The following is a 14,994-nucleotide window of genomic DNA, read 5'->3' on the forward strand; positions in this document are numbered from 1 at the left end:
CTAAGCACTTGCGGCCCATACTCTTTGACCTTTGTCCTTGGCACGACATCAATACCCAAAAAGGAAAAGAACTCTTGGTAAAGTAGGCAGCCTAGTCCACTTTATCTACAATCTACTTTGTGTTCTTTATTTATTTATTTCTTCTTCTTTCTTTCTTTTTTTCATTTTGATCTAAAAAGTATGATTAGTTTAAACACTCCTAGTTTTATATTAGAATAGTCCATATTTTTTTTTTCCAAAATTATAATTCATAACAAAAGTTTGAAGTTGAAGATTTTGATGGAGAGTCGTTTCTATCCCGATGTGATGTAAAATTTCGTTTTATCGCTTTTAATAAAAAATTGACACATTCTGTAAAAATATCATATACAATAATGATGAAAGTATAGTATTTTTAATTTAAATCAATTTCATTACTTTTTCATTTGTTTTAACCTAACATCCACCACCCACCTCCGAGTCCTAAATGCCCGTGCATCTAAAACCAACTAAGACGGTGACTCCAGTAGTTTTATCAATGTGTATATTGTCAAGCAATATATATATATATATTTGGCGTAAAGGGTTATATTATTTTTTGGGGTTTCAAGTTAATGTGTTTATTTTCTATTGGAATATAAACAACACTAATTTACACTACGACCTAATTAAAGTTATTCTCTATATATATTACACATAATATAATTCTTTTTCAAAGAAAATGTATAATTTTCGAAATAAAGAATGTTAGCTGTTTTCCTTACGTTTTTATAGTGTTCTTGTGATCTAAATGGTTATTATTTTAAAAATATATATATATATATATATGATGCTGACTTAGTTTTTAAAAAATAATGCCAGGGAATGATGAGAATGGTAAGAAGTTTCTGCGCCACTGTCCAAGAAAGTCCGTGCAGTGCGCTTGCGGTCTTAAGCCCTCTATAATTATGTTGGTGGTTCTTTTTAATTTTTTGGTATAATTGTGTATTGATTTAGAGAGTGACTTCTAAGGAGGTGGTGTAATCCCACCCCTTTTATGTCCACCACTTATTAAGTGACGCTTCAGTATTTTAGATGAACTCATCCGTTAAATTCAATCGTTAACTTCAAATGGAAGCTCAACATATGACCTTCACGTGATTTTTTATCCCTTCCATACCCATTATACCCTCATACTTATTTAACTTAAATATCCAAATTACCCTCCTTTAAAAAAAAAAAAAAAAAAAAAAAAAAAAAACTCAAATTTAACCTGTGAAAAATCTTTCGATCAAAACAGTTTGGCAAACACATTCGAAAAGAAATATGCTGTTCTTTGCTCATGATCGCGATGCTCTATTTCTCATACTCAAAAGATTGTTAACATTCAGCAGGAAGAAAACCGAGATCCTTTCTATGTTGGATACAACTATGATAATGCCAAACGGATAGACTCTTTCAATTACCAGCCCTTGAGAGCATGAGAAGACTCATATCAATTCCGTCTTTCTCATGCTCTTTTGTGCCTTCTTTCTTGCTTTCTTGGAATTGCTACAGTTTCGCCGCTAACTGAGAAAGAGATTTTGCTTCAATTCAAGGGAAACATTTCCAATGATCCGTACAATAGCTTAAGTTCATGGGTTTGGAGTGGGGATCCTTGCCAATATTACAGCTGGATTCGTTGAAAGGATTGTGTTGTGGAACACTAGTCTTGCTGGGGTTTGAAGTATTTGAGGATTTTAACATTGTTTCGAAATCAATTTTCGGGTAATATCCCACAAGAATATGCTAACATTCAGACATTGTGGAAGATCAATTTCAGTTCCAATGCGTTATCCGGGTCAATCCCAGAGTTTATTGGTGATTTACCAAGCATTCGGTTTCTAGATTTGTCAAGGAGCAAGAGCAGATTTCAGCCGTGGGTCAGAAGGACTGCATCTTCGAGCGGGTCTTCTCTTAAGTTAGCAAGGGTGAGCATGACAGTGAGGGTACCGGGTACGAAAGGGGTAAAAAAGGTCACGTGTTGACGCTTGTGTTTGAGGTTCACGATTCAATTTAAGAGAGGGATCTAAATTGATTTTAATTAAAAGTTCAGGAGACTAAATTGAGAGGTTTTGAAGTTTTCAGATTTGTCAAATCGAGTAGTAATTCAAAAATATAAAGTAAAGTTATTTCAAAATTGTTTTTCCTTTTATTTCCGTAAACCATTTTTCAAGTTTTCCACTCTCTTTCTCTCAGTTTATTTTCTGCAGTCATTAGAGATCACCGAGATTCACCACCGGCCGCCGTTAGAGATTGTTGGGATCCACCACTGGAGTTCACCAAAAGTCATCAGCCATTTTCTAGCCGATTGTTGCATGAAGTCACTAGAATCCCCCACAAGTATTCACCAGAAGTGGCCGATCATTTCTAGCCACTGTCAGAGGTCACCAACAGTTTCTGACTTTACATACGAGAAACCGAACTTATTTTCTTTGCCGGAAAAAATATTTTCCGTCGAAAGAAATCTAATAATACTCTTTTAGTTTAAAAATAATATTTAGTAGTATAAAGCTTCCCTTTTATATGATATTGTGATTCTTTGAACAAAGTTTAGTGTTGAAGAGAATTTTGGCATAGAAGTTGCAAGTTGTTGGAAGCAAGTGGTTGAGAGTATAAATGTGGGGTTATCTTGGATACCACTTTTTCTTCGTGAAGGATTGACAATAATTATGCAAATTCCTCACCACTATTAGTCTATTACTATTTCCATATTTAATTAACTCCATATATATATATAAAGGAAGAGGCGTGATGATCCATTATTCTTCTAAATACTACTACTTTCTTTTACATTAAAAAACAAAAGACTATATATATATACTGCTGTTTTAATCTTCTAGAAACTCTGGTCGTATTTTGACGAATTCATCGTGGCTGAGCGGTGGAATGGCATTAACTAACGTGGCATCTATATCTATATATTATAATATATTTTTATGTGAAAAACTTTTAAAAAATAAATAACAAACAAACAAACAAAAAAAAAACAACATGATGACATTGACTGCAATATTTTTGCCTGTTTCCTGATAAAATCCAATAATCCTTGCCTTTTTTTTTTTAATTTTTTTTTAGGGATGATAGGGACTCAACTTTTTTGCTCAACAAAAGTTTAACTTTTGCCTTTTTCTTTTTTTTTTTTTTTTAAAAAAGGAAATAAAAAATGAAAAAAATGTCTGAAGCAACCCTATTTATTTTTTGTCTTTCTTTTATTTGGTATTTTTTAAAAAAATGAAAAATAGTATTTTTTTTCATAATAATGTCACTTTTTTTTAAGAAAATGTCATTATTATGAAGAAAAATACCATTTTTCATTTTTTTTAAAAAAAATATTAAATAAAAGAAATGCCAAAAATAGATAGAGTTACTTCAGACATTTTTATTTTTATTTTTTTTTATTTTTAAAAAAAATAAGGCAAAAATTGAACTTTTGTTGGACAAAAAAAATTAGGCATTTAGCATTTCTCTTCTTTTTATTTTTTATTTTTTATTTTTTTTAAGCTGCTGATATCCATGCATTGAGCTTGTGACACGCAATTACTCATCTACTTGTAGAAGAATCTCTATCGATCTCTCGAGTTTCATGATGGCGGCGGCTAGAACTTATCAAAGACCTAAGAGCATCCACATCATATTTATTATTTATATATGCTTTGAACAACCATTTTCTTTCTATCTTTTACAACCCCATCTTAAATCCATTCTCATTTTTATTTTTTCCCATCCTTCGTTCTTTTTTTTTATTATATAAAAAAGCATCCCATCGTTCATTTTAAATGAGATGATCTTTTTTATCTCCTATTTTATTTATTTTTCTCTCTTTCACTTAATAAAAAAAACTTCCTCTCTCTCTCTTACCTAATAGAGAAACAATAAAAATAAATAAATAAATAATGAGTCATTCTCCAAGATAAAAATGGGATAAATATTAAATAATAACCCTCTTAAATTGTCGCATCATTTGCAATTATACTTCTAAACTTTAAAAACTCTAAATTTACTATATTCATCTTCCATTTTTTTTCAATTTCGCCCCTCAGTTAAGATTTTCCGTTTAATTTAGTCAAAATTCTCAAAATATCCATATTATTTTATTAAAAAGTACTAAATTTTTTAAAAGATTCAGGCGTGGGTCTTTTTGCAAGTTCCGTTAAATTTTGGCCAACTCCTAAATCCTTGCAATTTTTTTCTTTTTTTTTTTCTAAAAAAAAAAAAGTATTTTAAAAATTTGGACACCAAACCATAAAAATATGGGTGAAATTGAAGAAAAATTAAAAAAATAGATACACTAAATGAAGAGTTTTTGAAATTTTTGGAGGAAATTGCGGAGCCAGCGACAATTGATCAAGGAATTACGTAAATTTTTCCTTTAAAAAATGGTTCTTCAATTTTTTTTTTTTTTTTAAATAAGATTAATTTTCAATTTTTTTTTTTAAAAAAAAAATTAAAGGATCCAATGTGATGCTCTAAGAACAGTTGCGGAGCCAGACGTTTGAGAATGTAGGGCCGTAAAAAAAAAATTTCGTGTCCTAAAATTTTTTTTCACACTGAAAATTTGGTAATTCACACAATATATGCATCACAAAAAAATATCTATAAAAGTTTATAAATATGTGCTCAAATTGATATATTAGAGAGACTGAGTCATTGAGGGCAGTGAGGGGGAGAGCCAGAGAGAGGGAGAAGAGGAAGATGCGTGAAATTGAGATTTGAGAAAGGGAAAAAACAAAATATTTTTAATAAATAATATCAGACCATGTAGCCACCAAAGGCCCAAAAGAAACATACACTAATTTTTTTTTTTTTTTTTTAATATGAAGGGGCCAGCTGCAGTGCATTGGGCCCTATTTTGAAAAAAAAAAAAAAATCTTAATAAATTAATGCTGATCCTAAAACTCGTTACTATAAAATTAAAATTAAAATAAATAAAAAATAAAAAATAAAAGAGCAAGAAGTTAGGGAACAATAATCGCGCTAAGGTTTGAAAAGAAAAGAAACATAGAGATACGTGAGCCCCACAAATCTTTTATCTCTTACTTATGATCCACCATAAAATTTAATTAACCACATTATTATTATTATTATTTCTCTCCCCCAATGCATTTCCGTGATTCCACAACTTAAAATTAAATAAATAATACAAATAAAGTAAGCCTTTGAGAATCATCACCCAATTCAAATGGTACAAGATGAACAATTTACAGGTAAAGTAAATTCAAAATTTTTTTATTTTCGTGTGACTAACAAAATACTTCATACGAGAGAGGCTAGCTAGCTTGATGCTATATACATATACTCTTTCAAAAGTTTTCTATCTTCTTATTTTATAAATTGAATAAAATTTGACATCCTATGCAAGTGTTACATGTATATGCAACTTTTTTTCTTTTTCTTTTTCTTTTTCAAAAGTTTTTGTTTATTATTGCTCTTTACTACCCAGAGCCCACCCTTTATAAATATTTGTACTATATTATTTAGTAGACAGTTATACCATTGCCATAATGATATAGCAATGAAAATTAATTATTGAACCAATTTTTATAAATTTTAAAAAATAAATAAAGGTTGATTTTTACTGGCACATCATTTAACTGGTGACATGGCACGTGTCATAGATTCTCCAATCAAAATAATGAATAAGGACTAACCTTCCTCAACAATTATCAGCTTAAATGTTGTAGGCTTTTGCCGAATTGGGGTTATGATTGTTTGGGGACATGTTGTAGTTTTCCTGATTTGGATCAATGATTAAAGAAGGATTTGTCTTTTTTTTTTTTTTTTTTTTTCCTCTTCTTTTATTTTTCTTTAAGCTTTGTGTGTGTATGTGTGTAAGATCTTGCTTTGCAAATTTGAGACCAAAACCTTTGACCATCTTTTTTTGGTTGTTTGGTTTTTCTGTCTATGGCACCTAAACGTTCACAATGAAGAACAAGGTTGATCAATTCTGAGGCTGACATTTTCTTTATTTCTTCTGAGGAATTAATAAGGACAACTCCGGAAGGAAGGCATCAAACTATCCAGTTAATTAAACGTGCAAGGCCTACAAAACAAAGAATGTTGGATATTTGGTAAAAAGGTTTGAACTTGGTGATAGGTTTTTGTCATGAAGTCTGCTTTCTACTTAGAGCGGTGTTAGAAAGTATGTTTAGGCCTTACAACATGCTAGATAGGTTAAAGGTAAGAAATATTTGGAGATTTAAAGTTTCTATCCAATAGAACATTCAAATGATCCGAGCACTAATCGAACAGTTATAGCATTCAAACATTGCGAGGAACGATCGAACGGTCAAAATGTTCAAATGATCCCAATAACAATTGAACAGTTAGGCTGACCGAATGTCTAGAAATCCAAATTTTTATATTTTTAGATGGGTTCAAGTCCTAGACATGTGACTAGCTAATAGTAGAACGTTTCCCAAGCCGACGGTCTTGGAGAGTTTGAGGATGTATACCATGACGATCCTTATGACCAAGGTGAGTAAAAATTAAGTAGAAACTTTTTATCAACCTTTACGGTATGTCGATTTTATTATTAAACGTACATCATTATACTTGCATGAAATATTTTGCATAAATATTGTGAACTCTATCTTTGTGTAAATGGAGTGTTTGAAAAAATGATTGATGCATCGTGTGAGTTTTATAAGCATATGCATGTAAAAGGCAATGATTAACTGTATCATATGACATAGCTACCACGGGAAATATGTGTGAAGGATATGGATCCTATGCATGTCAATATATTGGCTTAACTGTATGGTCAATATTTAGATTAGTTTTAAGTTGCCTTGGATCCATTAGCCAAAGTGACCAACACAACCATCCACGAATGACGAGTAATTTTAGGTGGCCTACTTGTGTCCTACTTGTATCCTACTAAGAATGATGTAGCTATTAAAATCATCCTTTGATCAAAATTCAATAATGATCAATCACAAGCTCAATGGTGATTTTAATAGACACATCATTCTTAGTATGATACAAGTAGGCCACATAAAATTACTCACGAATGACAGCCACACCCAAAGGTATCACTAGTGGTGTGGATCACCTGGGGTTGGACTTAGTCGAACACTAGTAGCGGCTAGCCATTGTACCTCACCGGAAAACTAGTGTTGTACTAGATGTCCTTTGAGGATGCACAAACCTTATCATAAGAGTGTAAAGGGTACCAGTAGACCATATAGGGAATAGTTGTGACTTATTCACATGTGATATTACATATTATTATTATACGCATCAACGTGATTTTTCTTCCTTGTTATTCTAATAAGAGCCCTATTGCATAATGCTTCTTAAAATTTATTAATCTTTTACAAACTTGCTGAGTTTACTACATAATAACATGTTTTCCTGTGTAACATCCTACCTCAATGATACACAATATTGTTCGCTTTTGGCTCCTCCAAACCATACTTCCCAGGAGGTCACCAATCCTGGTACTACTCCAGCAGAAACACGCTTAACTGCGGAGTTTTGGTAGAATCATGATCATCACGGCTTTAAAACACGTTGTTGTCATTAAGGGTGTAGTATACATTTAAGCACATCTTCATCTCCATACCCAGGCAATGCGGGACGTCACAATCACCCCCTCTTAAGACCCAGCATCCCCGCTGGCGACACTCATGGGATTAGCCCATTCTTGGCGTCCATCCCTACGAGTGCCCGCTAGTGATTTTCATGGGCTTGTGCACGCTCCCCCCATCTCAGGCTGGGCAATGGCTCTGATACCATTTGTAACACCCCACCTCAATGACACACAATATTGTCCGCTTTTGGCTCCCCCAAACCAGACTTCTCAGGAGGTCACCCATCCTAGTACTACTCCAGCAAAAGCACGCTTAACTGCGGAGTTCTGATACGATCATGACTATCACGGCTTTAAAACACGTTGTTGTAATTAAGGGTGTAGTATACATTTAAGTACATCATCATCTCCATACCCAGGCGATGTGGGATGTCACATCCTGTGTGCTAACTCATTAAGTCATGGACCTACACTTTATCTTTTCCGTTTGTAAAACACTTTTGTTTTACAATGGGTTATACCCTAAATGGTGGAATCTGGGGACCAGGCAGGAAGACGTCCTTAGAGAACTTTGTCAAGTTGCTTTTTCAGGAGTTTGACCCAAAGTTGTCAGGCACGATCATTTTTACTCTCTACATGATTCGTTCGAGACTTTTTGTGGGGATATTATCAATTGTTTTGTTGCCCCGAGTTCATTCAAGGATCTAGTATCTCTTATATTTAATGACTTTATGACTCATATACTTAGATTGTAATATTGATATCTAACTTGGTGGCCGGTCCTCGAGCGAGATACTGTTGTGCCAAATACTACTTAAATTAATAGATAATAATTAGTACGTTTTACTCGCAACTGCACAAGATAAAACGATAGTATAGTGCGACAAATATGATATTGTTCCCAAGGAGATTGTTGATTTTGTTTCGAAATAATTAAAATATCAAAGTTGTCACAAAATTGATATTGATATATTTAAAAGAAGTAAAGATGAATAAAAGACAGGGCTTTGATATCTACCACTAATCATGCTCAAATAATATAACAATATGACAATGCTTTAATTATATTATAAATACCTAATGTTTGCCAACCTAAAGGAATGGGTGTATACTGCTCAAGCTATAGATTTTCCTAAGCAACGAATTAGGCATGGGTGTATACTCTAACCCTTTTATTTCTTAAAGGATTTAGCATGGATGTATACTAAGTTGTTCTTTAAGAAAGAATAAATCTAGGAAAATCGACAAACACACGGAACCTAGGGCATGGGTGTATACTCCCAGTTTTCTATATTGATTAACCAAAGAACCCATGAGGAATTCTTTTGTTACTCTATTAAACCTAGGACTCGATTATCCAAATTGATTTAATTAACTAATACATACCACATGCATATAATAGTCAATCACACATATATGAGGAATTTAATAAAATAGGAATTAATCAAGTTAAGCATCACAATATGATTATCACAAAGCCGCCAATATTGAAATATTAAATAAACATAATTAAGACTTCAATCTAGCCCTACTAAAGAGTTAGTTACACATAATTAAAATAAAACTTAAAAATAAAAGGAAAAGAAAGAACTCAAAACCGCTCCTAGAAATAACCTCCAATTCCTCTCCCTAAGATTGTGTATTGAAGGATCCTCTTTCTAAGAGGCTTAGGGGTCTATTTATAGGCTTAGAAATACTCTAGAAATCCTAGAAACCTTAGTAAAATGGTAGGGTGCGCTAGGACTAGAAAAACCCTAATATGGAAAGCAATATAAGTTTGGTCGTAGCTTCTAGAATTCTCTAGCGCACGGGTGCGCTCGATCGCATCCCGTGTGCACTCGATCGCACGTATGCGATCGATCGTGTATCTTCTGCGCTCGATCGTATATGTGATCGAGTCTTCTCTTGTGCGCAGGAGCCAATGCCTTGCTCCTTCGTTTGGACCTCTTTGGAAGTGCGCTCGATCGATCGCACTACCAGAATACTTTTGCTTGCTTCAAATCTTCTAGCTTTTTTCCAATTTTGTCCTTTAAGCCCAATACTTCCGAAGATGCTTTCTTTTGTTCCAAAAACCTATAAAACAAAGAAAATACAAAAATGAAATAAAATAGCACAAACTAACAAAACTAAGGAATTAACAAATATAAGTTAAGGGCTAAAATATGAATATTTTGGCACTTAAGACACCCCCAAACTTACATATTGCTAGTCCCTTAGCAATACGAAACTAAAAACAAAATGGAAAACAAAAAAGATAAATCCATTTTTCGTGGGATGTACGATTGCATTTAGCATATGCAACAAGCCTTTTAAACCCCTAGGAATTTCCTAGAGGATGAGTGAAGTCTCGTGAGGATTTTCTAGAAATGTTACCCACAAACATTATGCAAAAGTTATGTTATTCAAAAATTCAAGTGTCACTCAAAACCATGATTTTCATTCATTAGCAAGCTTAAAAAAATAAACTCCATCTTCACAATGAATTGGAATTTTCAAGTCTAATTACTTAAAACATACACGGTAAGGCATCACAAGTTCGACACAGTGTAAAGTGAACTAGCACATAAATATAAAGCTTCAAATTAATTCCAATGTGCAAAGTCTCAATATCGCAAAATCCATTAAAATCTCCATTAGAATGAATATCCATGGCATAATTTTTTTTTTTTTTTTTTTTTTTTAGGCTGTGCAATATTTGGTTCCCTTAAGCTTTCTAATTGACCCATGTAGCGAGTATTAAGTCAATGATTCTCAAACCAGATAGTTTTAGGGTATTAGGTGTAAAACACCCCTAAGGACTCACTAACTCGAGTCAAAAAGGCTACGAAACCAAACTAACCATGACATTAACCAAATCAAAATTCTTCACCTTTTGACGTGAACACTCAATGTTTAATGAGGCAAGATGTCCAGTTACTTAGTGAAAAGCTTATCAATAATCTTTTTTTTTTTTCTTCTTTTTTTTTTTCTTTTTTTTTTCTTTTTATCACTTATTTATATGCCAAAGTATCTATCTAATAAATCATCAAGTTTCACCCAAGACATAGAAACACACAGATCAGACTTTCATGCCATACCTCACAAATTATGTGTTAATGTGCTTGTGTAAGATCATATTAAACATGTGAATTCTCAACTGTCAAAAACAAGTAACCAAACTGAAAAACTCTATTATTAGATCATGTGTTCAAACTTTTAAGACAAACATGAACATGCATATATATATATATATATATAAACTGGGACAAAGTGTGTGTAAAGTGTCTTCCATACCCCCAAACTTAATTACACATTATCCCCAATGTGTGTATAACATGGAAAGATCTTACCTGGGAGATGGACGAACTGTCTGGAATAGCATGGCTCATAGCACACCCCCAAACTTGAATTGAAGCACACTTGTTCCTGGAAAATAAAACACTAAAGTAACAAAGGAAAACAAAAATAAAAATAAAATAAAATAAAAATAAAATAAAATAAACAAAGAAAATAAAAAGGATATGCTGTGGGGTGCCTCCCATGAGCGCTAAGTTTAACGTCTTCAGCCAGATTGTGGTACTTTAAAATTGAAGCACCGATCTTTTTTTTTCTTGCACCATAGAGAATGAATTTTTCCTACAGCAGGGAGATTCCAATTTTCTTTAGATCGGGGTGGACCACTCTGCGTTTCCTCAAACAGTTTCTCATCCATAAGGGAATCATGAACAAGAATAAAATAAGAAGAAAACTCATAGAGCTTTTCTATCTTGATGTCCTCAATTTGCTCATTTGGTAGCTATAGCAAACTTCTCTCATGGCCTCTTGGTGTTTCAGGAATCAGAGCTAATGTTGAAGAGGTCTCAGTGCTTTCTTCTTTTTCTTGATGTAGCTCCTGTGGAACTTCGGTTTGCTCCTCCTTCCTCTCATCCACTTGATTTTCAATCACTTCTTCACTCTTTATTGTGACAGCTTGCTCATGATAGTTAGTGCACTCTTCCTTCATGTATTATCCATTAAGATTGGCCACCAACTGACCTTGACACTCTTCTTCTTTGAGGATATCTGATATTTGCTTGAAATGAGCTCCATCCTTTCAAATGATCGCTTACTTTCCTCTGCTTGGCAAAGAAAAGCTGACATTGCTTCTTCTAAGGTAGAACTTGCTTCTAACAACTTTTCAGAAATCTCAGGAAGAGGTGGTTCTTCATGATATTGTTGAGATCAGTTGATGGGAAATGGCTCCTCTTCATGATAGCAAATACTACATTCCTTCATGTAGTGTCCATTGGGATTGATCACCAACTGACTTTGGGGCTCTTCCGCTTCGAGAAAATATGTTGTTTGTTTGAGGTGGGCCTACGTCCTTGCAATTGATTGCAAGCGAGAGTTCTTAATCTCCTTAACTGCTTGCTGTGTAGTCTCAGTCAATACTTTGATCTTATCTGACAACTCTTCAGAAACCTCAAGAACAGGTGGTTCAGCCTAATATTGTTGTTGTGGAGCTGATTAAGAGGAATATGCATGATCATAGAACTGCAAATATGATTGATGTTGCAATCCATGAAATTGTGGAGCATGAATTCCAGGAGCTTGAGCTTGAGCTTGCCATGAGAAATTGGACTATTGGCTCCATGACGAGTTATAGGAATCATAATAGTTATCGTTCCCTGGTCTAGAGAACAATGTATTCATATGCCCAAAAGATTTGTTAGAAATTTGTCTTATTGAAGAACATTCGCTAACATGGTGATAAGGGTCATGGCAAAATGAACATGGTCCATGGAGCGTCAGAATGCCTCTCCACATGTGTGAAATCAAAAATTTTTTAAAAAAAGAAGAAGTTAAAATTAAAAGTAAAAGGAAAAATAAAAATAAAAACAAAATTTAAAATAAAACTTACTCAATTGACCCTGCATGAAAGGAAAAGAAAAAAAAAACATCAAATCTGTAATTATAATAGTTTGTGTGCTACTTTCCAGATGTGTGATCAATCGCACTGGTGCGCTCGATCGCCCTGGAATGGGCACTCGAGCGCACCTCCTAAGGTGGAACAGGAATTGCGGAAAAACTAAAAAAAAAAAATTAAAAAATTAAAAAAAAAAAAAAAAATCCAAACAATCTCCGGCAATGGCGCCAAAAACTTGTTGTGCCAAATACTACCTAAATTAATGGATAATAATTAGTATGTTTTACTCGCAAGTGCACAACATCAATCGTTAGTATAATGCAGCAAATACAAGATCGTTTCTACAGAGATTGTTGATTTTGTTTCGAAATAATTAAAATATCAAAGTTGTCACAAAATTGATATTGATATATTTAAAAGAAGTAAAGATGAATAAAAGACAGGGCTTTGATATCTACCACTAATCATGCTCAAATAATATAACAATATGACAATGCTTTAATTATATTATAAATACCTAATGTTTGCCAACCTAAAGGAATGGGTGTATACTGCTCAAGCTATAGATTTTCCTAAGCAACGAATTAGGCATGGGTGTATACTCTAACTCTTTTCTTTCTTAAAGGATTTAGCATGGGTGTATACTAAGTTGTTTTTTAAGAAACCATAAATCTATGAAAATCGACAAACACACTGAACCTAGGGCATAGGTGTATACTCCCGATTTTTCATGTTGATTAACCCAAGAACCCATGAGGAAATCTTTTGTTACTCTATTAAACCCAAGACTCAATAATCCAAATTGATTTAATTAACTAATCCATACCACATGCATATAATGGCCAATCACACACATATGAGGAATTCAATAAAATAGGAATTAATCAAGTTAAGCATCAAAATATGATTATCACAAAGGCGCCAATATTGAAATATTAAATAAACATAATTAGAGCTTCAATCTAACCCTACTAAAGAGTTAGTTACGCATAATTAAAATAAAGCTTGAAAAGAAAATCAAAAGAAAGAACCAAAAACGGCTCATAGAAGTAGCCTCCAATTCCTCTCCCCAATATTGTGTATTGAAGGATCCTCTTTTTAAGAGGCTTAGAGGTCTATTTATAGGCTTAGAAATACTCTAGAAATCCTAGAAACCCTAGTAAAATCGTAGGGTTTAGTCCTAGTGCAACTAAGACTAGAAAAACCCTAATATGGAAAGCAATATAAGTCTAGCCACAGCTTAGAATTCTCCAGCGCACGGATGCGCTCAATCGCTGCCCGTGTGCACTCGATCGCACAGATGCGATCGATCGTGTATCTTCTGCGTTCGATGGCAGATGCGATCGAGTCTTCTCTTGTGTGCACGAGCGCACGCCTTGCTCACTCGTTTGGACCTCTCTAGAAGTGCGCTTGATCGCAGGTCCCCTGCTATCGATCGCACTACCAGAATGCTTTTGCTTGCTTCAAATTTTCTAGCTTTTTTTCAATTTTGTCCTTTAAACCTGATACCTTCATGCTTTATTTTCTTCCAAAAACCTATAAAACAAAGAAAATACAAAAAAGAAATAAAATAGCACAAACTAGCAAAACTAAAGAATTAACAAATATAAATTAAAGGCTAAAATATATATATTTTGGCACTTAACAGATACTCATTATTGTCTTTTTCGTTAAGATATGATATGGGATGCGATTTAGTTGTATGGCTATCTAATGATGTAAATGATGTTTTTCTTCCACTATTTAGCCCTCTAATTAATCATGGGATCCCACTAATTCATTCTAATCATGAACTTATTTTTGTAGTAAATAAGTTCCGAAGAGATTTACAAAAAAATATGTGTTCCAAGTTATTTATTAGTTAATTAATTTTAAGAGCGTTATAGTTGACATGACATGAATTGAATAAAGATAAAATGATTTTTTTTTTAAGGGGTCATTCAAGTCATGTCAAGTCAACTAGTGTAAAATAGACATCTTAAAATATGTTTGTTGATTAAAAAAAAAAACCAAAATATGATATATATATATATATATATATATATATATATAAGAGGGATATATATATAGTTGCGTGTTTGTGAAATAACGTTGAATTTCAATATTATTTACTTATCCCTCGTGTAGATAGTAGATATCTAAAAAAAAAAAAAAAAGGGCGTTGCCTGGCCTCTAGTTTTACTTTCTCTCATCTCCTCTCCTTTTTATCTAAAAAATCCGTCACATCAAATAAAATTGATCCTTATCTAAAGAAGAAGCCACGCCCAACTCAATCACTTCAGTCTTCATCCATAATAATAATAAAATCAACATCTGCTTCTCGCACCCACTCCAAACTCCTATGAGGCTATCATCCTCTCTCTCTCTGTTTCACAGCTTCTTTAATTACCACAACCGTGAATGAAGATCTCAAGTCTTTAGAGGAAGGAAAAAGGTGGGATGTGGGTGGTGGACATGAAAGTGGTGGTTACAAGGAAGGAGGGAGGGAGGGAGGGCGATAAGGGGTAGGCTTGTTTTTAACACTATACATCATTTTTTGATGATGTACGTCTCTAATTTTTGAACCCATTTTTAATTA

This window comes from Corylus avellana, chromosome 5 (genome assembly GCF_965113065.1).
Source record: "Corylus avellana chromosome 5, dhCorAvel1.hap1.2, whole genome shotgun sequence".
NCBI classification, from domain to species: Eukaryota; Viridiplantae; Streptophyta; class Magnoliopsida; order Fagales; family Betulaceae; genus Corylus; species Corylus avellana.